At 48.9% G+C, this 27,047-nt stretch overlaps 1 protein-coding gene across 1 annotated transcript in view; it reads right to left on the bottom strand.

Annotated features, from left to right (window-relative positions):
* Positions 1-27,047, bottom strand: part of GLP2R (glucagon like peptide 2 receptor) — a 134,373-nt gene that overhangs the window by 82,727 nt on the left and 24,599 nt on the right. The gene's annotated exons all lie outside the window — the stretch shown is intronic.

The raw sequence follows: 27,047 nt of genomic DNA, 5'->3' as shown, positions 1-27,047 counted from the left end.
CCAATGACACCCACTGATAGGACGCTATTCTTCCCAATGAGACCAACAACGGGGCCCAATGACACCCACTGATAGGACACTATTCTTCCCAATGAGACTAACAACGGGGCCCAATGACACCCACTGATAGGACACTATTCTTCCCAATGAGACCTACAACGGGGCCCAATGACACCCACTGATAGGACACTATTCTTCCCAATGAGACCAACAACGGGGCCCAATGACACCCACTGATAGGACACTATTCTTCCCAATGAGACCAACAACGGGGCCCAATGTCACCCACTGATAGGACACTATTCTTCCCAATGAGACTAACAACGGGGCCCAATGACACCCACTGATAGGACACTATTCTTCCCAATGAGACCAACAACGGAGCCCAATGACACCCACTGATAGGACACTATTCTTCCCAATGAGACCAACAATGGAGTCCAATGACACCCACTGATAGGACACTATTCTTCCCAATGAGACCAACAATGGGGCCCAATGACACCCACTGATAGGACACTATTCTTCCCAATGAGACCAACAACGGAGCCCAATGACACCCACTGATAGGACACTATTCTTCCCAATGAGACCAACAACGGAGCCCAATGACACCCACTGATAGGACACTATTCTTCCCAATGAGACCAACAACGGAGCCCAATGACACCCACTGATAGGACACTATTCTTCCCAATGAGACCAACAACGGAGCCCAATGACACCCACTGATAGGACACTATTCTTCCCAATGAGATCAACAATGGGGCCCAATGACACCCACTGATAGGACAATATTCTTCCCAATGAGACCAACAACAGGGCCCAATGACACCCACTGATAGGACACTATTCTTCCCAATGAGACTAACAACGGGGCCCAATGACACCCACTGATAGGACACTATTCTTCCCAATGAGACCAACAACGGGGCCCAATGACACCCACTGATAGGACACTATTCTTCCCAATGAGACCAACAACGGGGCCCAATGACACCCACTGATAGGACACTATTCTTCCCAATGAGACCAACAACGGGGCCCAATGTCACCCACTGATAGGACACTATTCTTCCCAATGAGACTAACAACGGGGCCCAATGACACTCACTGATAGGACACTATTCTTCCCAATGAGACCAACAACGGGGCCCAATGACACCCACTCATAGGACACTATTCTTCCCAATGAGACCAACAATGGGGCCCAATGACACCAATAATGGGGCACAATTCTTCCCAGTGACATCAAGAACGGTGCACAATTCCCCCCCACTGACACCAATGATGAGGCACAATTCCACTGAAACAAACGATAGGGAATTTTTTTCCACCAATGATATTAGGACTTTTTCTACCCCCAACGGCCACAGTCTGGCCACCCTAAAGTCTGAAAAACAGTAAACTGGCCCTGTGTTTAGATAGTTTGGCGACCCCTGCTCTAAGACATACAGTAACTTATGTCAAGAAGTCATCCCTCCATTATATCTTATATTTGGAGAGTGGTGATGTCACTCCTGTGTAATATAACATATGTAGCAAGGTCTCTGGCCTTGTCCAGTCTAATGAGAACTTTCCAGGGTCAAAGAAAGCTGACATTCTTCTGTATGTGGTGGCTTGTGAGGCATGGTGGGTGCAAGATGGACAAAGTTATTGGGCGCCAGAAACTTCTTGGATGTAAAAGAGGTTTTTATTATCTCTTAACAGTGCTTTTTGTATTTTTGGGGGAAAGAGAATTAGGGCCAGGACACACTTAGATAGTTGCAAATTCAATTGGCAGACTCTGAGACTTCAATAAGAGAACAGCCATGCAGGGAAAGGCCCCCAGCCCCCCCAGCAAGAAACCACATCTGCACTTGCAGGATTGCTGTCTCCTATGGCAACAGTCTTTAACAGTTCCTAACTCAAACGTAACAGTCCTTTCAGCTCCACTACAACTGCCTCTTGTAGTTCTTCAACACTGAGCTCCCGGTTTCTCACTAGACCCTCTGATTCACTGACTCTGAATGTCTTGAGCTCCTCCAAGGTTTGCTGTGGTATCTCCCTCAAGCATCACCCACACTTTCCTGCTGGGTCCCTAGCTTGGCACTCCAGATACTTCTCAAGCTTCACCCCTGATGACCGGCGCGGTCCCTGGCTTGACGCACAAGGCTGCTCTGCAAGCATCTCTTCTGTGGGTTGGGTCCCTGACTTAATCACTGCCTGAAGTTTCCCGGTTCTCCACCATGCCCGTTCGGTGAGAATATGGTTCCGGTACTTGCTTCAGTTACTCACTGTGGTCCCTGGTCACGGTGGTTGGTCCCTTCATGGCAACAGCTTCCCTTCTACCTCCGACCAGACCACTGACAGGTCCTCTGGCCAACAGAACCGTCACTTTTTGGTTGGACTACAAGCCGCAATCCCAACTCTGCACTGCTCTCTTTAATTCTGTATAGGCCCTCAGACAGCCTGGCAGCCAGATGCCCCCAGGATAGGCCCAATCTCTGGCCTAGCAGCCCGGGGCGTATGACACACATCCACCCAGACAGCCATCCAGGTGGCACAGAACACAGATCACCTGACTCCACCCAAATATATCGTTTCCAGTAGGCCAAGGGTCTCAAGAAAACCCCTGCCCATTGTCTGAGATACCCCATATGACCATAACCTGACCTTGAGTTGTCCTTCTATATCTAGTACTACCAAGTAACTGGCCACCTAGTGGTAGAAGAGAAGAGTGCAACAAGGCCAAACTTAGGGAGAAATCAATAGATAGTTACTTAGTTACATAGTTACTCAGGTTGAAAAAAGACATCTACTGTAGTTCAACCATAAAAAATCTATCAATCACTATCAATCGACCAAGATAACTACTCCTGACAAGTCAATTTGTGGGGAGCTCCCTGACTTAGGGAGAAATGAATAGATAGTTACATTGTTAAATAGTTAGTCAGGTTGAAAAAAAAGACAGAAGTCCATTTAGTTCAACCATAAAAAAAAAATCTATCAATCTCTATCGACCAAGATAACTATTCCTGGCAAGTAAATTTGTGAGGAGCTCCCCGACTAAACCCCAGGGTACTACACATATATCTGCAGAGCGGTGCTGTCACTTCTCTATAATATAACTTATATCTGGAGAGCAGCGATGTCACCCCTGTATAATATAACTTATATCTGGAGAGCAGTGATGTCACTCCTGTATAATATAGCTTATATCTGGAGAGCAGTGATGTCATCCGTGTATAATATATCCTATATCTGGAGAGCGGTGATGTCACCCCTGTATAATATAACTTATATATGGAGAGCGGTGATGTCACTCCTGTATAACATATCTTATATCTGGAGAGCGGTGATGTCACTCCTGTATAATATAACATATATCTGGAGAGCAGTGATGTCACTCCTGTATAAAATAACATATATCTGGAGAGTGGTGATGTCACCCCTGTATAATATATCCTATATCTGGAGAGCGGTGATGTCACTCCTGTATAATATAACTTATATCTGGAGAGCAGTGATGTCACTCCTGTATAATATATCCTATATCTGGAGAGCGGTGATGTCACTCCTGTATAATATAACATATATCTGGAGAGCAGTGATGTCACTCCTGTATAATATAACTTATATCTGGAGAGCGGTGATGTCACTCCTGTATAATATAACTTATATCTGGAGAGCGGTGATGTCACTCCTGTATAATATGACTTATATCTGGAGAGCGGTGATGTCACTCCTGTATAATATAACTTATATCTGGAGAGCGGTGATGTCACTCCTGTATAATATAACTTATATCTGGAGAGCAGTGATGTCACTCCTGTATAATATAACTTATATCTGGAGAGCGGTGATGTCACTCCTGTATAATATAACTTATATCTGGAGAGCGGTGATGTCACTCCTGTATAATATAACTACTGCAAATTAATTGCATAACGTGCTAGTATGCATTGCATACTAGCACATCATAAAAGACTTACCTGAAAACAAAGCCCTCCAGCGGTGCGCTGTCGCCGCTGACAGGGCTTCCATCTTCTCCCGGTCTTCCAGGCCGATGTCACGGCCGCTATGTGGTTCTCTCTATGGATGCCACACTGTCCATTCAGAGTGTAGTGTGCATGTGCCGGTGGCATCACCAGCGCTGCTAAAGTAAATAAACGGTGCATGTTTAGGAGATATTTCCTGCACCTACAACGAAGCCTTATTATAGGCTTACCGTTAGGTATAAATAAAAAATACGCCTTTACTACGACTTTAAAACCTGACCATGCTTCATTAAATCTGACATAACATTGTATTGCGTGCAGCAAGGAAGGAGAACGCGTGAAAGTCTCGTCGTCTCTACGATAATAAAGGATTTCTATACAGTGATGTGTATATACATTTTATATACATTTTTATTTCATCAACTGTCAAAACTTTCCCCGTAGAGTACAACACATCCCCCGCCGCCGATCGCTCTTCCTTCATCCGACCACCGCCGCTCTCACACCTCTTCATCCCGACCTGTTAAACATTTACTGGATGGAGATAATATTTATTATATCCTAATAGATGTTTTAGAGGAACGTGCGAAAGTCTTCTCTGGAGGTTGAATACAGGGAGCTCCTCGCTGCCCCCATCATTGTCATATAGACGTCCCTTAAAGAAACATCGGAGATTTTATTTTTTTCACTTTCCATTTGGCCTTCACCAGTTAGTACATTTGTGTTTATAGCTGACCTAAAGCTAAAAAAAAAAAAAGAAATATTTATCCACTGAAATTTATTTAAAAGAAAACTGCAGATTCCAGGGTTGTGTCTGAGCTATTTCAGGAGCATGTGAAGGAAAAATGTCCCAGAAAAAGGAATTCCGTGCATCTCTATTATACATGAACATTTCTCCTCCTGTTATCTCTTTAAACAAGTTGCAAGTACAGAAAAATAACTGTTGGTGTGCCCCAGTGTAAGGGTCTATACTGGAGGGGGGGGTCTATATACTGATGGGGGGGTCTATATATTGATGGGAGGTCTATACTGGAGGGGGGTCTATATACTGGAGGGGGGTCTATATACTGGAGGGGGGTCTATACTGGAGGGGGGTCTCTGTACTGATGGGGGGGTCTATACCGGAGGGGGGTCTATATACTGATGGGGGGGTCTATACTGAAGCGGGGTCTATATACTGATGGGGGGTCTATACTGAGGGAGGGTCTATACTGATGGGTGGTCTATACTGAAGGGAGGTGTCTATACTGAGGGGGGTCTATACTGATGGGGGGTCTATACTGAAGGGAAGTGTCTATACTGAGGGGGGTCTATACTGATGGGAGGATCTATACTGAAGGGAAGTGTCTATACTGATGGGGGTGTCTGCACTGATGGAGGGATGTCTGCACTGAGGGGGGTCTGCACTGAGGGAGGTGGGTCTGTACTGAGGGGGGGGGGGTCTGTACAGAGGGGGAGATCTATGCTGATGGAGGGGGGTCTGTACTGATGGAGGGGATCAGTACTTAGTGGGGGGGTCTATACTGAGGAAAGGGGGTCTGTACTTAGTGGGGGGGTCTATACTTAGTGAGGGGGGTCTGTACTGAGGGAGGGGGTCTGTACTTAGTGGGGGGCCTATACTGAGGACGGAGGTCTGTACTGAGGGAGGGGGATCTATACTGCGGAAGGGCGATCAGTACTTAGTGGGGGCAGTCTATACTGAGAGAGGGGGGGTCTGTACTGGGGGGGGACTGTACTGAGAGGGGACTATAGTTGGTCATGGGGGGGTGAAACCAATTTTATCCGCACCGGGTGACACCAAGCCTAGTGACGCCACTGAGTGTAAGTGGTGTCAGCCCTGCCTACTTAATTTCTGATGTATTACAAAGAGCACAGACCTCTTCTCATCTTCTCCCCATCCTTATCTCTAAGGTACTCTCCTCTTCTCCTCCACCTCAAGTCATTTTCTCCCACCTTCCCATCTCCCGCCACCCCCCCCAATCTGCTACCTTGTACTCATTTACCACACCCTTCTCATCTCCATAACCACATCTTATCTCCTTCCGTTTCCTGTCTCTTTATTACCTTAGCTTTCTTCATCTCCATAACCCCTCCTTATTTCATCCTCCCTACTTATCTCCATGACACTACTCATCTCCTCCCTCTCTTTTCATATCCATAACCCCCCCCCCCCCCCCCCCATCTTCTCCCCCTCTCCTCTGCTCTGTAACACCCCTAATCTCCTCTACTCCATAACCCCTTCTCATCTCCTCCATAATGCCTATTCTTCTCTTTTCCATAACCATCCTCATCTCATCCCTCTCTCATCATCCGTAACCCCCATTATCTTCTCCTCCCTTCTCCATAACTCTTACTCATCTCCTCCCCCTCTCCATAAGCCTACTCATCTCCTCCACCTTTCCTCTTCTCCATAACCCCTACTTATCTCCTCTCACAATCCTCTTCTCCATAACCCCTACTCATCTCCTCCCACACTCCTCTTCTCCATAACCCCTACTCATCTACTCCCCTTCTCCTCTTCTCCATAACCCCTACTCATCTCCTCCCACACTCTTCATTTTCTCCCTTTTCCTCTTCTCTGTAACCCTTCCTCTTCACCTCCCTCTCTCCTAATTTCCTTTCCCCTCTTCAACTCCATGTGCACAGGCAGAGAGCACAGGAAGTTATCAGTTCCCAACATTTCTGGCAAAATATACTTGTATTTTTCCACAAACAAATATAACAAAACACTTCCAATGGTTTATTTAACAGACTAAAGGGGAGCGAGTAAGGGAAGGATTACTGTTGGGGTCTATGCTAATAAGGTGAGTTAAAACGATGAGCTCCACAAATGTTTGGGTTCAGTTGTGCCCATTTAAAAAAAAAAAAAGTTTGATAGTTCTCCTACTCGCTCTTCTTTTTCTTTTCTGGGCCGCTCAGGTGCGTGGCAGCCCATTAAATTTTCACATAAATGTGAAAAAATGTGTGTGGGGCGGCACAGTGGTGTAGTGGTTGGCACTCTCGCCTAGCAGTAAAAAAGGGTCGCTGGTTCGTATCCCAACCATGACACTACCTGCCTGGAGTTTGCATGTTCTCCCTGTGCCTGTGTGGGTTTCCTCCGGGTACTCGGGTTTCCTCCCACACTCCAAAGACATGCAGGTAGGTTAATTGGCTTCTGTCCAAAATTGGCCCTAGTATATGAATGGGGACCTTGGATTGTGGGCTCCTTGAGGGTAGGGATCGATGTGAGTGTGCAATGTACAGGGATGGGGACAATTGTAGACACTCACTCAGGTTGAACTGGATGGACTGGTGTCTTTTATTCAACCTTACTAACTATGTAACTATGTGTGCTTTAAGCACTTCAGCAATTAGGAACCTGAGCAAATTGAGATGTCCATTGATGCCTGCTGACTGGGGGCCATCCTTGGTGCTATCTCCAATGTGTGTGATATCTCTGAGGGCATAAATGGAGCACTGGTGAAGGTATTGGGTTACAAGGAGAGAGTCCAGAGCACACGGGAACCATAGAAGGCTGTTGAAAGAAAGCAGCAGAAACTGAACGCAAATTAGGATTGGACAGCCCAGGGGAAGCACCTTGGTGAAGAGCTGATGAGGACCAAATCCACCCAACCACCCAATACCCAACCATGCTCCAAATGGATGACCATGTCAGAGATGGACACTAACTGGATAAATCCAGGTACCAGTCTTGTAGGGGCAAGAAATACAAGCATAGAAAATGGAAAATATAACAAAACAAGCATGTGACGGCACAGGTAACATGTTCCCTTCAAAGTGTCCCACCATCTTTGACCTTAGTCCGAAGTCATTTGATGGCTGATGGCCCAAAGCAGCGGCTCATTTGCTCCCAACCCCCACCCCCATTTTTCCTTCTTTTATCCTGGCCCGTCCCCTCTTCTTCCAAAGACCGAATTTGTTTACTGTACAATAGAGAGCCAAGGACCTTCTTAAGTGGCCGTGATGACTTTCCCACAATGCTCTTCGCTCTATAACATCCTCATAAGGATAATTGATGGCGGCTGTCATAAGTTTTTGATGTCTCCCCTCGGGCTTGTGATTAACCTCCGCTTGTTAATATCCTTTCACCTCTTTTCTTAATACTTGTTATTTTTACAGCGTGTTGCAGTTATTTGGATGCCGTCCACTTGCCATCGCAATGTAAACACTCCCACTAAATGTATAAACTGTGCGGACGCCTGCCTTTTGTCAAAGTCGAGACATCTGTGAAAACAAAAACTGTATAAACATGCAACTTGACCAAACAAGTTACTGTGCAATGTCGGAACGAGCGATAAGGGGGCATTCGATGGCGAATTGAGACTTTTGGGAGAGTTTTGGCTCAGTAAACTGTGGTTCATGGCACGGTGGGAAGGAGATATAAGTAGAGGGCTGGCAATGGAAGATCAGTAGGTATGTGTAGGGATGGTGCATGTGGACATCACCGGCTGAAAATGTCACGGTTTCTCGTACATTTTAAGTGGTTTTCCATTGACAATTCAGTCTAAATGGGTGTAGAATGTTCTGAATTGTCCAGGGCCACCAGCAGATTTTTTATAACTGGTAGTCATCCAGCAACCTTTCTCATAACCCATCTCAGAGTCCATGTTCCCCTCTGTAACTTCCTTTGGCTATATTATTCTCTGTGTGCAAGAAAAGGTCTAGTCAAAGGTTCATGTGCACCCGCATGATCTTCTCATTTAGCAGCTTACAAGGTCTACTCTTCACCAAGCCTTCACCAGTATACCTCACCTTTACCAGCACGCTCAACCTCAACCAGTATACTAAACCTCTATCAGTATACTTATCCTCTACCAGTATACTCAGCACCTGTATACTCAGTATCCACAACTATATTCTAGCTCCACCACTATACCGACCTTCGACTCAGCACGCACCAGTATACCCAGATTCCACTAGTATACCCAACCTCTACCTATATACCCTATACCTACACTAGTATACCCGACCTTTACCAGTATATTTAGCCTCCCCCAGGATACTCAGCTTCCACATGTATTCCATAGCTCAACTAGTATACCCGTCCTTTACCAGTACACTCAACCTCCACCAGTATACTCAGCTTCCATAAGTATACCCAAATTCCACTAGTATAACCAACCTCCACCTATATTCCCTTCCTACATTAGTACACCCAGTCTTTACCAGAATACTTAGCCTCCACCACTATCCTTAGCTTTCACAAGTGTTCCCTAGCTCCACTAGTATACCCAACCTTTACTAGTATACTTAAGCCTCATACACACAATCGGACTTTGTACAAACTTTCCCGTGGACTTTTGTACAAAGGGCGTAGTCCACAAGTTTGTATTGCATACACACGGCAGGACTTTTTAGGCAACAAACACGAACGTAGTGACGTTTCAACGTACTGATGACACTTCAAAAGAGGACGTTCAATGACTCCAGCGCCACCTTTGGTCAACTTCTGTATTGTAGTCTGATCTTTTGCATTGGTTCTGAGCATGTGTGTTTGTACCTTGTACAAAAGTCCGATGCTTTTGCGTACACACGATTGGACTTTGCTCCATCGGACTTATGTTGTCAAAAAGTTTGTCCGTTCGCACAGCCAACAAAAGTCCGATGAAAACAGAAAAAGTTTTTTCCGATGGAGCATACACACGATCGGATGTTGCTCCAAAACAGCTAATTTGCATGTTTGTTGTCAAAAAGTCCGACCGTGTGTACAGGCCTCAAGTCTCCACTCAGCTTCAACAAGTATGCCCTAACTCCACCAGTATATCCAACCTCCATCAGTATATCCAACTTCTACTATTATACGTGACCTGCACAACTATACCCAGCTTCCAACAGTATACCAGACTTCCCCCAGTATACTCAGATCCCACCAGCATACTTAGCTTCCATAAGTATACCCTAGCTCCACCAGTAAACTCAACATCGACCAGTATAGCCAACCTTCAACAGTATATCTAGCCTCCACTAGTATACCCAGCTTCCACCAGGATATCTATTCTCTACCAGTATACCCTGCTCCATGACATTCCTATGATTGCTGTACTATATGAGGAACTTTACCAAACCCAATTTATCCAATTTTCACCAGTATACTTAGCCTTCACCAGCACACCGAGCCTCCACCAGTATACACTGCTTGCCCTAGTATCCCCAGTTTCCACCAGCGTACCTGAACTACATCAGCATACTAAGCTTCCAAGAGCTAATGTAACCTCCTGCATCCTACCCAGTATATCATGCTTGCATTAGTACCCCCAGGTTCCACCAGTATACCTGTCAATACCAGTATGCTAGGCTTCCAAGAGCATATCCAGTCTTCACCAGTATATGCAGCCTTTTGCCAATATTCCAAGGTTTCTATCAATATACCTAGTCTCCACCAGTATATTCAGCCTCCAATATCATACATACCCTCTACCAGTATACCCAGCCCACACCAGTTTACTTAGCCTCCAAAAGTATAACCAGTCTTCAGCAGTATACCCAGACTCCACTCATATATTCAGCCTCCACTAGTGCACCCTTCTTCCACCAGTATATATACTGTATAGCCTCCACCAGTAAACTCAGCTTTCACTAATATAATCAATCTCCACCAGTATATTCAACTTCCACCAGTATGCCCAGCCTCCACCAGTATAATCAGCCTTCACCAGTACACCCAGCTTGCACTGGTATGCACAGCCTCCACCTATATGCTCTGCCTCCACCAGTATATATGTATCGTACACCAGAATGCCCAGCTTTCACCAATATACCCAGTTTCTACCAGTACACCCAATATCCACCAGTATAATCAGCCTCCAATAGTCAAAAAGCATAATGATCCTTCAACAGTATTCCCAGCCTCCACCAGTGTACCCTTCTCCCACCAATATATATTGATAACACCAGTATATTCAGCTTTCATCAATATAACCAACCTCCACCAGTGTACCCAGACTCCACCCATATAATCAGCATTCACCAGTGCACCCTTCTCCCACCAGTATATATTCTGTATAGCCTCCACCAGTAAACTCAGCCTTTACTAGTATAACCAGCCTCCACCAGTACACCCATCTTCCATTGGTATACCAAGCCTCCACCCATATGCTCAGCCTCCGCCAGTATACCCAGTTCCCATTGGTTGGTATACATAGCCTCCAGGGACAAAGCTGGGGGGGGGGGGGGGGGGGTTTGAGGTCAGAAGCAGTCAGTCTTGTAAACTAGCATTCGTAATGGAGAATTAACATTCGTGACGCGGCAAATTATGAAATCTCGAAATGCAGCGCACAATTCCCTTCTTTAATGAGATAATAATGAAGCTGCTTTGCTGATGATACTGATGGAGTTATTGCAAACACATTTTCAAAGGCTTTTTTTTTGCAGTGATATCACGAATAATATTATGTTTTTTTGGGGGGTTTTTTGGGCAAGTTACCACAACACCATTATCCCGTAGTTTTTAAGATCAAAGACACAACTATGTTGGTGTCCCTTGTCAATTTTACATTGTATTTTTTAAAATGTATCTGCCTACTCCCAAAATGTCATTTGAATTAAAACACATAGCCATGTATTATTCTCCAAAAATTTTTTTATTGCGCATTAAAAAAAGAAAACCAAAAAAATTAGACATACTATCTGCCAATAGAACTTAACCAAAAAGTGCATTCTATGCATCCAAAAATATAGAAAATATGCCAAATCAAATCATTATCAACCAAAAAATAAAATAAAAGCCTCATGCATGTGTCCTGCTTCTTAATATAGGGCAGTGATGGCGAACCTTGGCACCCCAGATGTTTTGGAACTACAATCCCCATGATGCTCATGCACTCTGCAGTGAAGTTGAGCATCATGGGAAATGTAGTTCCAAAACATCTGGGGTGCCAAGGTTCGCCATCACTAATATAGGGGGTCAACAATGCCAAGAGTTGGTGAAAGCAGGGGTCCGTCATCCGGAGATAATTCTGAAAATCATCCGGATTATTCCCCTGGAGCTCCCGCAGCAAAGGCATATGACATAATTGGTCACGATTACTGAAGCAACCAATTTTCTGCACAGTGGAGGTAAGTATGACATTTGTATTTACTATTTACGTTTGTAATTTAAAAAAACCAAAAAAAAACGATCCTTTACAATCACTTTAAGAATGCTTTTCCTTTTTCCAGTCTTTATGAATTTGGCACTATTTTTTTTGTTTAAAAATACTTTTACTTAGTACCTGCTGCTGAACCCCCCCCCAGAAAATTATCTATGGCCCTGATAGCCTCCACCCACATGTTACTATACGAGGAAATATTAATAAAGTTGTATTTTAGGCATATTTGAAAATTGTAAACAGCTTTTCTCTTTTACTATTTAATCTATTTGATTTGCGCTCGATCAGATCTGTAGTCGATATGAAGCATTCAGATTTTTCAGTGTCCTGTTCCGGGTCGCACACAGAGATTCCTTCGGTAGGTGCTTTGTGAGAAATGAAGCAATAACCACCATAAATCATGTAGGGTCATTACCGGAACCGGCTGGGACCACCAGTACTTGGAGTACCTCCAAGCCTGCCATCACAACCCCCCCCCAGGGATGACCTCTGTATTCCGTTATGTAGACAATGGGGTCACTTGCTTCTTTATTGGGAGCTCATGTGATGCTTCCAATCACACTTCCCGCATCTGATCCTGGTGGTGATGAATACCATAAACACGCCATCAGCACTACCTAAAAGGCTTAAAGGTCAATTCCACCTGGAACATATATTCAGTTTTATGCGGCTGCTGACAAGCTGAGTCCTATTCTGGCTTTGTCTATCTCTAGGGGATTCCAGTGGTGAAATCTCTTCCCCAGAATTTATCTACTGACCGTCACACCCGCCAGTCAGAGAGTTCCCTGAGTTTACACTCAGGGTGTGACGCTCTGCGATGGAATGTAAACGCGGCGGACATGTAAAGGTCGGGATTTTTCCTCCATTACACAATGTCCCCCACAACTCCAGCTGCTAATCACAAGAAAGCATTAGATATTCACACTCCTCTAATTCTGACTCCGCACCACAATCATAATAGAAGAGCGCCAATTATCTGTGACCTCGATTTGCCGCCAGCTCTGCCCGTGTTTCCAGCTCCACCCACCTGCACCGAATACCAAGGGGAGGGGGGAGAGTCTCCCTCACATAACAAATTCTACAATTTTTTTTGTGTAACTGAACAGAAAGTATAAAATAAAAGGAGACATTGAAAATCAGAAAGAGAGGAATTCAAAATAGAGAGTTAGTGCCCGTTCACACAGGGGCGACGCGACTTGCAGCGCGACTCACAGACGCGACCTGCACACGACTTCAGCGCCGACTTGCAAAACGACATCTGTATAGAAGTCAATGCAAGTCGCCTGAAGTCGCCCCAAAAATAGTGCAGGAACTTGCGTCGCTCCTATTAGAACGGTTCCATAGTACAGAACGGAGCGCGACTTGTCAGACGGCTAAGTCGCCTGACAAGTCGCGGTAGTGTGAACGGGCACTAAGGGCAGAAGAGACAGGTGAGAGAGAGGTAGGGGCAGGACAGAGAGGGTGGAGGGGACAGAAGAGACAGGTGGGAGAGAGCTAGGGGCAAGACAGAGGGGGAGCAGTGAGAAGGGACAGGTGGGAGAGAGCTAGGGGCAAGACAGAGGGGGGAGCAGTCAGAAGAGACAGGTGGGAGAGGGCTAGGGGTAAGACAGAGGGGGAGCAGTCAGAAGAGACAGGTGGGAGAGGGCTAGGGGTAAGACAGAGGGAGAGCAGTCAGAAGAGACAGGTGGGAGAGATCTAGGGCCAAGACAGAGGGGGAGCAGTCAGAAGAGACAGGTGGGAGAGAGCTAGGGCCAAGACAGAGGGGGAGCAGTCAGAAGAGACAGGTGGGAAAGAGCTACGGGCAAGAGAGAGAGGGTGGAGGGGGCAGAAGAGACAGGTGGGAGAGAGCTAGGGGCAAGACAGAGGGGGAGGGGCCAGAAGAGACAGGTGGGAGAGAGCTAGGGACAAGAGATAGGGAAGGGGCAGAAGAGTGACATGGGGGATAGCAAGGGGCAAGACAGAGAGGGTGGAGGGGGCAGAAGGTAAAGATTGGAGAATGCAAGAGGCAAGATGGGGGAAAGGGGGCAGAAGAAAAAAGATATGGAGGGAGCAAGGGGCAAGACAGAGTGGGAGGGGGCAGAGGGGAAAGATTAGGGAATGCAAGATGGGGGGGCAGAATAGAGAGATGGGGAGCAAGGGGCAAGAAAGCAGAGGAGGGGACAGAAGAGAGAGATAGAAAAGAGCTAGGGGCTATATGGGGGGATAGCAAAACAGAGATGGGGAGAACAAGAAGCTAGATAGACGAGGGGGAAGAGAGAGAGCAGAGCTAGGGGAAAGACGGGGGGCAGCAGAAAGATAGAGTAGGCCTGGAGGGAGAATGTGGGGGGGAAAGAAGAGAGAGCAAGACAGAGGGGGGCTGGAAGAAAGGGAGAAGAGCTAGGGGCAAGAAGGCCGGGAAGGGGGCAGAAGAGAGAGATAGAAAGAGCTAGGGGCAAGATGGGGGGCAGAAGAGAGTTATTGGGGAGCACAAGAGGTAAGATGGGGGGCAAAAGAGAAATACGGGGGACATCAAAGAGCAAAACAGAGAGGAGGGTAGAGGAGGCGTAAAGAAAAAAAGGTTGTTTTTAGAAAATGAGTTGGCACCAACGATGCAAAAAACAACTAAATACGATTTTAAGAGACCATGTAAACAGTATAAATAAGTAAAAAACTATTTTTTTTTTTTGCAGCGCTCGAAAAAAATTGAAAAATGTATGTATATAGAAACTAATGTACACTGTGCAATGACCGCAAAGACTAATGATAATGAAAAAGAGATGTGAAATTCACACCCAAACTAAAATGCCATCATATTAAGCGCTCTTTCACAGGGACGTGCCCGCTCTGCTCAGCGGGGGGATCGCTCCGTTGATCCCCGCTGAGCAGGAAGATGACAGGTCCATCTCTGCACACTGCGCAGGGACGGACCTGTCAGAGCGCCGCTCTCCCCTATGGGGGATCGGATGACGACGGACCCTAGAATCTGTCATCACCCGATTCTCAGACGTTTTCGTATCGGAGCGGGTCAGATGTCAGCGGACATGTCACTGTTGACATCCAACGCTCCATAGAGGTCTATGGAGCATCTCTTCAGGTCCGCCTAAAAAACGGACAGGCGAACCTGAACGGACAGTCCGTGTAAAAGAGGCCAAAGGTTGTTTTGAAACATAAACACAACAGTCTTTGAATAGACGGTGAAAACGCATTGTGTGACTAGAAGTGGGATTCCACGTGACATCAATGTTGAGGTGAGGACACAGACAATAGAACCACCATCGGTTAGTAAGGAGGCTTACCGGAGTGAGAAGACTCAAATGGGCATATGCTCAATGAGTCAACAAGGCTTATGGTGCAACCACCAAAATATGGGGGCTCCAGATCAAGTTGTAAGACAATCCAATTGGTCAAGAGATGTCACCAAGAAGCAGTCCGCAGAAGCAGCCAACTTGTCAGACCAAATCCTCTCAAGTGATCAAAATAGCATGACTGTTGGTCGGGGGGTCCCGTGTCTCTCCTCTCGGGTTCATCACTGTGAGGAGATCAGGGAAAAGCGGGAAGATTCTCCTCACAGTTACACCTTTTATAAAGCCCGAGCAGAGCAGAACACTCAGGCTTTATAAAAGGTGGAACTGTGAGGAGAATCTTCCCGCTTTTCCCCGATCTCCTCAGGCCGCGTACACACGGGCGGACTGTTCGCCCAACCTTGTCCGCTGAACAGTGTTTGGGCGGACAGTCCGCTCGTGTGTGGGCTTTCAGCGGACAGTTTCAGCGGACAGTTGGACGGACAAAGTCTTTCGGAAATTCCGAAAAACTGTCCGCTGAAACTGTGTTTGAGCGAACAGTCCGCCCGTGTGTGGGCCTGTCCGCTGTACTTTCGAAATGAGCGGACTGTTCCCGCTCGGAAAGTCCGCCCATTTCGAGCGCGTGTACAGGTAGGCGGGGCCCGCGAAGGAGACGTCGCGGGCTCCGCCGCCTGGAATGGGCTTAAAGGGGAACCCCAACGCCGAAAAAAATCGGCGTGGGGGTTCCCCCCAAGTCCACACCAGACCCTTGTCCGAGCACGCTACCCGGCCGGCCAGGAAAGGGGGGCGAGCGAGCGCGCCCCCCCTCCTGAGCCGTACCAGGCCGCGTGCCCTCAACATGGGGGGTGCCTTGGGGAAGGGGGGGGCCGCGCGGCCCCCCCACCCCAAAGCACCTTGTCCCCATGTTGATGAGGACAAGGGCCTCTTCCCGACAACCCTGGCCGTTGGTTGTCGGGGTCTGCGGGCGGGGGGCTTATCGGAATCCGGGAGCCCCCTTTAAGAAGGGGGCCCCCGGATACCGGCCCCCCACCCTATGTGAATGAGTATGGGGTACAATGTACCCCTACCCATTCACCTGTGAAATAAAGTACAAATAAAAACACAACACAGGGGGAAAAAATATTTTATTGCACAGCCGGGGGTCTTCCGTCTTCGGGGGTCTTCTCGCCGGACTCCTCCGCTATGTGTGTGTAGCTCTTTTGCCAGCGGAGGAGTCCGGCTTTCTTCCTCCCCGCCGCCGGCCTCTTCTCCCGACTTCGGGGGTCTTGTCCCCCTCTTCGGTTCTTCTGCCGGGCCACCGCGCCTGGTCCGGTGGCCCGGTCTTCTGTCGCCGTCTTCCGTTCTTCTGTCGCCGCCTTCGGTTCTTCTGCCGGGCCACCGCGCCTTCTTGTAGCTCTTTTACAGGCGGTGGCCCGGTCTTCTGTCGCCGTCGCCGCCTTCCGTTCTTGTTCTTCTTCTTGTTCTTCTTGTTCTTCTCCAGGCGATGTTGACTCGACGAGCTCTCCGGCCGGAATGCCGGGGACGCGCTGTGCGGTCACTTATATAGTGACAATGGGGCGGGGTCACATGGTATATGTCACATGGGTTGGTCACATGGGTTGATGTCACATGGGGACTATGACATCGTAAGGGGGCGGGGGTCACCATGTGACATCAACCCATGTGACATATACCATGTGACCCCGCCCCATTGTCACTATATAAGTCACAGCGCAGGGCGGCTCTGGCATTCCGGCCGGAGGGAGCGACGTGTCAACATCGCCTGGAGAAGAACAAGAAGAACAAGAAGAAGAACACGAACGGAAGGCGGCGACGGCGACAGAAGACCGGGCCACCGCCTGTAAAAGAGCTACAAGAAGGCGCGGTGGCCCGGCAGAAGAATCGAAGGCGGCGACAGAAGAACGGAAGACGGCGACAGAAGACCGGGCCACCGGACCAGGCGCGGTGGCCCGGCAGAAGAACCGAAGAGGGGGACAAGACCCCCGAAGTCGGGAGAAGAGGCCGGCGGCGGGGAGGAAGAAAGCCGGACTCCTCCGCTGGCAAAAGAGCTACACACACATAGCGGAGGAGTCCGGCGAGAAGACCCCCGAAGACGGAAGACCCCCGGCTGTGCAATAAAATATTTTTTCCCCCTGTGTTGTGTTTTTATTTGTACTTTATTTCACAGGTGAATGGGTAGGGGTACATTGTACCCCATACTCATTCACATAGGGTGGGGGGCCGGTATCCGGGGGCCCCCTTCTTAAAGGGGGCTCCCGGATTCCGATAAGCCCCCCGCCCGCAGACCCCGACAACCAACGGCCAGGGTTGTCGGGAAGAGGCCCTTGTCCTCATCAACATGGGGACAAGGTGCTTTGGGGTGGGGGGGCCGCGCGGCCCCCCCCTTCCCCAAGGCACCCCCCCATGTTGAGGGCACGCGGCCTGGTACGGCTCAGGAGGGGGGGGCGCGCTCGCTCGCCCCCCTTTCCTGGCCGGCCGGGTAGCGTGCTCGGACAAGGGTCTGGTGTGGACTTGGGGGGAACCCCCACGCCGATTTTTTTCGGCGTTGGGGTTCCCCTTTAAGCCCATTCCAGGCGGCGGAGCCCGCGACGTCTCCTTCGCGGGCCCCGCCTACCTGTACACGCGCTCGAAATGGGCGGATTTGCCTCCTCCTTACGTGGGCGAGTCCGTTCATTTCAAAAGTTGAGCGAACTGTTTGCCCAACCTTGTTCGTCAAACAGTCCGCTCGTGTGTGGGCAAGTCCGCTCATGCAAATTTTGAGCGGACTGTTTGACAAACTGTTTGCCGAACAAGGTTGGGCGAACAGTCCGCGCGTGTGTACGCGGCCTCACAGTGATGAACCCGAGAGGAGAGACACGGGACCCCGACCAACAGTCCTCAGAAGCAGTCAACAGTCTGAGAAGCAGTCCTCAGAAGCAGCCAACTTGTCAGACCAAATCCTCTCAAGTGATCAAAATAGCATGACTGTTGGTCGGGGTCCCGTGTCTCTCCTCTCGGGTTTATCATTATGAGGAGATCGGGGAAAAGCGGGAAGATTCTCCTCACAGTTCCACCTTTTATAAAGCCTGAGTGTTCTCCTCTGCTCAGGCTTTATAAAAGGTGGAACTGTGAGGAGAATCTTCCCGCTTTTCCCCGATCTCCTCACAGTGATGAACCCGAGAGGAGAGACACGGGACCCCGACCAACAGTCCTCAGAAGCAGTCAACAGTCTGAGAAGCAGTCCTCAGAAGCAGCCAACTTGTCAGACCAAATCCTCTCAAGTGATCAAAATAGCATGACTGTTGGTCGGGGTCCCGTGTCTCTCCTCTCGGGTTTATCATTATGAGGAGATCGGGGAAAAGCGGGAAGATTCTCCTCACAGTTCCACCTTTTATAAAGCCTGAGTGTTCTCCTCTGCTCAGGCTTTATAAAAGGTGGAACTGTGAGGAGAATCTTCCCGCTTTTCCCCTGATCTCCTCACAGTGATGAACCCGAGAGGAGAGACACGGGACCCCGACCAACAGTCATGCTATTTTGATCACTTGAGAGGATTTGGTCTGACAAGTTGGCTGCTTCTGAGGACTGCTTCTCGGTGACATCTCTTGACCAATTGGATTGTCTTACAACTTGATCTGGAGCCCAGACGTGGAGGTCCCATATTTTGGTGGTTGCACCATAAGCCTTGTTGACTCATTGAGCATATGCCCATTTGAGTCTTCTCACTCCGGTAAGCCTCCTTACTAACCAGTGGTGGTTCTATTGTCTGTGTCCTCACCTCAACATTGATGTCACGTGCAGGGCTGGACTAGGACAAAAATTTGGCCCTGGACTTCATCATGACCGGCCCACTTTAATTTTGAGTGTCTCCATCAGCACTTCCCCTTACATCAGAGTGTCCTCCCTCTCAGGGCCGTCTTTAATATTGATTGGACCCTGGGCAAAAATTTTCTTAGGGCCCCCCTCCCCCCATGCAATTTCGCTCTCCACCTTCTCTGAGACATACAATAAATAGCAGCTAGACTTAAAATCAGTTTACTGTATCAGATCAGGCAGTGATTGGTTGCCAGAGGTTACAGCATATCATTACTGCTTACTGACTGGTTGCTAGAGGTTACAGCACTCCTTACGGCTCAGTGATTAGTTGCTAGAGGTTACAGCACATTTCTGCTTGTTGTTTGGCTGCTAGAGATTGCTGTACAGTAATACTGCTCACTGGTTGCTATAGGTTACAGCACGTCTTCTCCTCACTGCAGGGGGGCTTGATATACCTATGTATGCTGCCTTTATTTACATATCAATGCAGTTGGCCTCAGTTATTTACATATGCATGTCACTGCTATTTACATATGAATGCTGGTTATTTACATGTAAACACAGGTCTGCAGGTGAGTCATCTGTACACAATAGGGCAGAGCTGGGCAGCATTAGTAGCAGCACAGGACTAAAACTTCAAGGGACAAGGGAATGTAAACTGGGATAGTTGGCAAGTATGAGACAGCTGCTTTGGGCCCCACAACAATGACAGGGCCCAGGGCAGCTGCCCCTTTTGCCCTGCCTTAAAGACGGCCCTGCTCCCTCTCCTCCCCCTCCCATGTGTACTCACAGTTTTGAAGGCAGCTTCTCATTCCTCTCTCCAGTCATATGATAAGTGACAAGTGATAAGAGGAGAGAGGGGGGAACTTCTACCAGCTGTCTATCTCCCCCTGCAGGCTGGAGGGAGCAGAAGGCCTAATGCTCTCTCCAGCAAGTGACAGCAGCTGCTCCTCCTAAGCCCTTGTACACACGGGTCGGACATTCCGACAACAAAATCCGTCGGATTTTGTCCGACGGATTTTGTCCAAAACTGGTGTTGCATACACACAGTCGGACAAAGTTGTTGGAAAATCCGATCGTTCGTAACGTGATGACGTTATTTCCTTACGACGGGACTACGTTCAGGCTAGTAGCCAATAGCTTTGGTCTAGGAATTTGATCTGAGCATGCGTGGCACTTTGTCCGATCGGAATTCTCTACAAACGATCGGACTATGTCCGATCGGATCATGTTGTCGGAAAATTTTATAGCCCAGCTCTAAAACTTATATATATATGATATTCAGACAGAAACAGTCCGATGGAGCCCACACACGGTCAGATTATCCGACAACACGGTCCAAACGGACATTTTCCGTGTGTACAAGGGGTAACAGGAGTGAAATCGCAATCTCTCATGCTGCGTACACACGATCAAATTGTCCGGCGTACTTAGTCCGCCGAAACGCATTTCACCAGACAATCCGATCATGTGTGGGCTTCAGCGGGCTTTCTCAGCGTAAAGTCCGGCGGACTTAGAAAGTATTTTTGCAGTCCAATCTTGGGGTTTCAGCGGACAATACATTCGTCAGTGTGCTAGTCCGGCGGACTAAGAATGACGCATGCTCAGAAGCAAGTACGAAAAGGAAGCTATTGGCTACTGGCTATTGAACTTCCTTTTTCTAGTCCCGTCGTACGTTTGCTGTACGTCATCACGCTAGCAAACGCCGGACTTTCTGAGTGTCCGTGTGTGGCCAAGTCCGTTGGGTAGAAAGTCCGCCAGACTATCCGCCGGATTGTTTGCCGGACTAAGTACGCCGGACAATTCGCTCGTGTGTACGCGGCATTACTGTCAGAGAGGAGCGGCTCCGGGACTGCACCTCACCGGCCCACTGAGCCATCGGCCCGCCGGGAAACTCCGATGGCCAGTACATGCCTGGTCACGTGGAATCCCACTTCTACTCACACGATTTGTTTTCACTGTCTATTCAAAGACTGTTGTGTTTATGTTTCAAAACAACCTTTATATGATGGCACATGGACTTTAGTTTGGGTGTGAATTTCACATCTCTTTTTCACTATCATTAGTCTTTGCGGTCATTGCACAGTGTACATTAGTTTGTATATACATTCATTTTTCTATTTTTTTTTTTTGAGCGCTGCACAAAAATTTTACTTTTTACCTATGTCGCTACATTTCCTGGCTGGAGGGCGTCCGGCACCAACTAGCCCTTTCCTTCCCAGCCTGACAGTCCATGGCCGGGCCCTTTTTATTCATTGGATTTCAGTTCTTTATATTCATGGAGGCCAGACTTTGTGTGGTCTGCATGCAAATGCTGCCTGCCTAGGAGCCCCCACTTCTCCAGTATGACCCCCACACATCAAGACATTTGGATATTTGCATAACTCCTCCCACTGCTTACATCAGGGCTAAGGGCTCTACAGAGGAGTTTCGGAGGATGTGATGTTTTCAGGAAGTTATGTACAGGATCCTGCAAGCTCCTCCCACCAGCCATGATCTGCCTTCATTGCATAGAAAAGCACAGAGACCTGGTGGTGACATAAAGGAGTCTAAAATAAGGTATGTAAAGAAGATGGAAATAAGCATAATAAACTTCAGCAGTCCTTATCTTTCCAGTTTACCCTCCTTCAAACTTAGGGGGGCTGGACTATGGGCAGTGGGAGTAGAAAATGTCCTGCTGTCAGTGGGAGTAAACAGTGCCTCATGATCAGTGTTAGTGGGTGGAATAGTGCCCCATGATTGGTGTCAATGGGTGGAATAGTGCCCCATCATTAGTGTCAGTGGGAGGAATCGTGCCCCATCATTAGTGCCAGTGGGAGGAATAGTGCCCCATCATTGGTGTCAGTAGGAGGAATCGTGCCCCATCATTGGTGTCAGTGGGAGGAATAGTGCCCCATCATTGGTGTCAGTGGGAGGAATGGTGCCCCATCATTGGTGTCAGTGGGAGGAATAGTGCACCATCATTGGTATCAGTGGAAAGAATAGTTCCCCATCATTGATGACAATGGGAGGAATAGTGCCCCATCATTGGTGTCAGTGGGAGGAATTGTGCCCCATCATTGGTGTCAGTGGGAGGAATCATGCCCCATCATTGGTGTCAGCGGGAGGAATCGTGCCCCATCATTGGTGTCAGTGGGAGGAATAGTGCCCCATCATTGGTATCTGTGGGAGGAATAGTGCCCCATCATTGGTATCAGTGGTAGGAATAGTGCCCCATCATTGGTGTCAATGGGAGGAATAGTGCCCCATCATTGGTATCAGTGGGAGGAATAGTGCCCCATCATTGGTATCTGTGGGAGGAATAGTGCCCCATCATTGGTATCAGTGGTAGGAATAGTGCCCCATCATTGGTGTCAGTGGGAGGAATAGTGCCCCATCATTGGTATCAGTGGGAGGAATAGTGCCCCATCATTGGTGTCAGTGGGAGGAATAGTGCCCCATCATTGGTATCAGTGGGAGGAATAGTGCCCCATCATTGGTATCAGTGGGATGAATAGTAACCCATCAGTGGTGTCATTAGAAGGAATAGTGCCCCATCATTGATATCAGTGGGAAGAATAATGCCCCATCATTGGTGTCAGTGGGAGGAATAATGCCCCATCATTGATGTCAATGGGAGGAAAAGAACCCCATCATTGGTGTCAGTGGAGGAATAGTGCCCCATAATTTGTGTCAGTGGCTGAGATAGAGTGGCAGGAACTATGGCCCACTGTTGCTGACAGTGGGGGCTGGGGGGGGGGGGGGGGGATAATGCCCCATGGGCCGGATAAAAGCAAGCAGAGGGCCACATCTGGCCCCCAAGCTGCAGTTTTGAGACGAGGAGACATGTTGCCAATTATAATGAAGAAAATAATTTTTAATTTCAGCGAAGTTAATTTTGCTGAACCCTGGAAAGGGGGAGAGTTGGGGGGGAGTGTGGGGGGAGGGAGGGGAGAGTGTGCGGGGGGGGGGGGGGGGGTACACAGAGGGATAGTGTGGAGAGCAAGTGCAAGGTGGGGGAGGGGGAGAGTGAGAGATGGTAATAGAGGGATACAATGGGTTAATGAAGGAGGGAGGGAAGTGGGGGATGATCCTGACACATATACACAATCCAGTCCTCATGCAGTGATGAATATCTGTGTTCGTTCGTCATGGCCCTGGCAGAGAGCGCGCAGCTGCTGAGCGTGTTTAGGAAACGTTTTATATTTATTGCATATACAAAAATCGATTGTGGCTCTTGAGGCGAGCTGTGAGCACCGCACGGAGCCCCGCTCAGATCCGGGACTGGCCGCGCCATGGAAACGTGAATGCCACTCCCTGTGTGGTCCGTCTATGGACGGGGCTGCGGCGGCACATGATGCGCAGAGCGCCGCAGGCCGCTAGTTTATCTGTTTATTTCTGTTTTAATTTGCAGAATATTTTTTTTTTCTGCATCTGTTTCTGTGATCTCGTCGGCGGCTTGACAAGCCGGTGCCACAAAAACAGCACCTCCAATTTCATCTCATCTGCAAAAGAATGAACAGAGACTCCGGGAAAAACGTGGAAAGGCATTTAGGCTCCATTCACACTTCTGCGACTTGTCATGCGACTTTAGACATCGAGTCGCAGCTGTTTCTTATCAATGGCAGCCAGTCAATGAGACTTAAAGTTGCAACGACTTTGAAAAGGTGCCTGCGCTACTTTGATGCGACTTTGATCCAGAGAGTGTAGTCAGATCAAAGTCTCACTTAAAGTCGCGCTTGAAATCGTGTGACTTTGCAGTCAAGCTAGTGTGAATGGAGCCTTATGCCGCGTACACACCTATCAGACTATCCGGCGGACTTAGTCTGGCGGACTGTACGCCGGACCGTCCGCCAGACTTTCTGAACGAGCTACCTGCCCACACACGGTACTTTTGCGGCGGACTAGGTACGGCGGACTAAGTCCGCTGGACTATCCGCTGTACTTTTGAAATGAACGGACTCGCCCACACACACGGAGGAAAGTCCGCTCATTTTGAGCGCGGCTCCAGGTAGCCGGGACCAGCGAAGTAAGCGCCGCTGGCCCCATCACCTAGTATGGACTTAAAGGGGAATCCCTACACCGAAAAAAATCGGCGTGGGGGTCCCCCCCTAGGTCCATATCAGACCCTTATCCGAGCATGCTACCCGGCCGGCCAGGAAAGGGGGTGGGGACGAGCGAGCGCCCCCCACCTCCTGAGCGCCCCCCCCCACCCCAAAGCACCTTGTCCCCATGTTGATGAGGACAGGGGCCTCTTCCCGACAACCCTGGCCGTTGGTTGTCGGGGTCTGCGGGCGGGGGGCTTATCGGAATCGGAATAAGGGGGCCCCCAGATCCCGGCCCCCCACCCTATGTGAATGAGTATGGGGTACAATGTACCCCTACCCATTCACCTGTGAAAAAAACACAACACACAAGGGTTAAAATAGTTTAGTGCACAGCTCCGGGGGTCTTCCGTCTTCGGGGTCTTCTCGCTGGACTCCTCCGCTATCTTCTGCTCTTTTACTAGCTCTTTTACTAGCGGAGGAGCCCGGCTTTCTTCTTCGCCGCCGCACTCTTCTTCCGACTTCGGGGGTCTTGTCCCCCTCTTCGGGGGTCTTGTCCCCCTCTTCGGTTCTTCTTGCCGGGCCGCTGTCACCGTCTTCTGTTCTTCTCTTCTGGAGATGTTGCCTCGTCGCTGTCTCCGGTCACTATGACAGGACACGCAGCGTGCGGCGACTTATATAGGGACATCACCGGATGATGTCCCCGCCCATTATGATCTCACAGTCCCAGAGGATTGAAGGGGGCTCACGGATTCCGATAAGCCCCCCTCCCGCAGACCCCGACAACCAATGGCCAGGGTTGTCGGGAAGAGGCCCTTGTCCTTATCAACATGGGGACAAGGTGCTTTGGGGTGGGGGGGCAGTGCGCCCCCCCCCCTTCCCCAAGGCACCCACCCATGTTGAGGGCACGCGGCCTGGTATGGCTCAGGAGGTGGGAGGGGGGGGGCGCTCGCTTGTCCCCACCCCCTTTCCTGGCCAGCCTGGTAGCGTGCTCGGATAAGGGTCTGATATGGACCTAGGGGGGACCCCCACGCCGATTTTTCGGCGTAGGGATTCCCCCTTAAGTCCATACCAGGTGACGGGGCCAGCGATGCTTACTTTGCTGGTCCCGGCTACCTGGAGCCACGCTCAAAATGAGCGGACTTTTCTCCGGGCAGGAAAAGTCAGTTCATTTCAAAAGTACGGCGGACTGGCACACACACGGCCGTACTGTCCGCCGAAATGCGAGTCCGGCGGACAGATTGATGTGAAAAACTCCAATCTTAGTCCGCCTGACTTTTGGGTAAAAAAAGTCCGCCGGAGCCTACACACGGGCGGATTGTCCGGCGGACTTGAGTCCGCTGGACTTTTCCATCGGATTGTTTGATCGTGTGTACGCGACTTTACTGAACTAGAGATGCTAAATGTATCATCATCAGCAGAAAAAAAAAACTGCTAGCTTGCCCTTTATGCAACTTCTCTTTGATTCAACACAATGAATTCAGCAGGTCTTTCACACTGTTTCTGTGTACACTCACCGGCCACTTTATTAGGTCCACTTTGCAGGTTGGACCCCCTTTTGCCTTCATTCTTCCTGGCATAGATACAACAAGGTGTTGGAAACGTTCCTCAGAGATTTTGCTCCATAGTGACATGGTAACATCATGCAGTTGCTGCAGATTTGTCGGCTACGCATCCATGATGTGAAACCTCCCATTCCACCACATCCCAAAGGTGCTCCATTGGATGAGATGTGGTGAGTGTGGAGGCCATTGGAGGACAGAGACCTCATTGTCCAGTGGTGAGATGATTGGAGCTTTGTGACATGGTGTATATCCTGCTGGAAGGAGCCATCAGAAGATGGGGGCACTGTAGTCATAAAGGGATGGACATGGTCGGCAACAATACTCAGGAAGGCCGTGGTGTTTAAATGATGCTCAATTGGTACTAAGGGGCCCAAAGTGTGCCAAGAACATATCGCCCATGCCATTACACCACCACCACCAGCCTGAACCAGTAATACAAGGCAGGATGGATCCATTAACCAAATTCCGACCTGACCATCTGAATGTTGCAGCTGAAATCCAGACTCATCAGACCAGGCAAAGTTTTTCTAATCATCTATTGTCCAATTTTGGCGATCTGTTTGTAGCCTCCCTTTCCTGCTCACTAATCTTGTCTCCAAATATCACCCAAACCGTCTTCTACGCTCCTCTCAAGACCTCCTGCTCTCAAGCTCCCTTGTCTCCTTCCTCCCATGCTCGTTTCCAGGACTTCTCCAGAGGCTCTCCTATCTTTTGAAATTCTCTACCTAAACCTGTCTAGCTACCTCCTAGCCCAGTGATGGTGAACCTTGGCACCCCACTGCAGAGTGCATGAGCATCATGGGAAATGTAGTTCCAAAACCTCTGGGGTGCCAAGGTTCACCATCACTGTCCTAGACTCTGGCTGCCTTGAGGCGATCCCTGAAAACTCATCTCTTCAGGGGAAGCCTGGTGGTCATCAAGAAAAAGAAGCAGCCGGCAACGCCATAACATCAAGCGTATTTATTGTAAAGCCTTCACAGTGAGTACAGACAGCAGCAGACAAGTTTTCGGCAATAAGCCTTGTTCACATAATAAATGCTGTCTGTGTACCGAATGTGGATCACACTTCAGGGAGCAAGTATCAACGGGGCCCAAAAGCACTGCTCAACTTCTGGATTTTACCGTCCCTCAAACACTAATGTCAATGAGTCCTGTTTTAGAGATACCCTGGATGCCCATGAATGCACCTATTGAGTTGAGAAAAGGTGTTTTTGCATTTTGCGCACCTTTTTCGGTGCCTTTGCGTCACACTTCTCAGACGTCTCCTCTTTGTTGTTTTTCTGTTGTATGGATTCTTGTACTGTCGTCTCCATTAGTA

This window comes from Lithobates pipiens, unplaced genomic scaffold (genome assembly GCF_037356315.1).
Source record: "Lithobates pipiens isolate NorthernLeopardFrog02 unplaced genomic scaffold, aLitPip1_a1.2 Scaffold_28, whole genome shotgun sequence".
Taxonomy (NCBI): Eukaryota; Metazoa; Chordata; class Amphibia; order Anura; family Ranidae; genus Lithobates; species Lithobates pipiens.
This window is presented reverse-complemented; position numbering and strand designations above follow the sequence as displayed.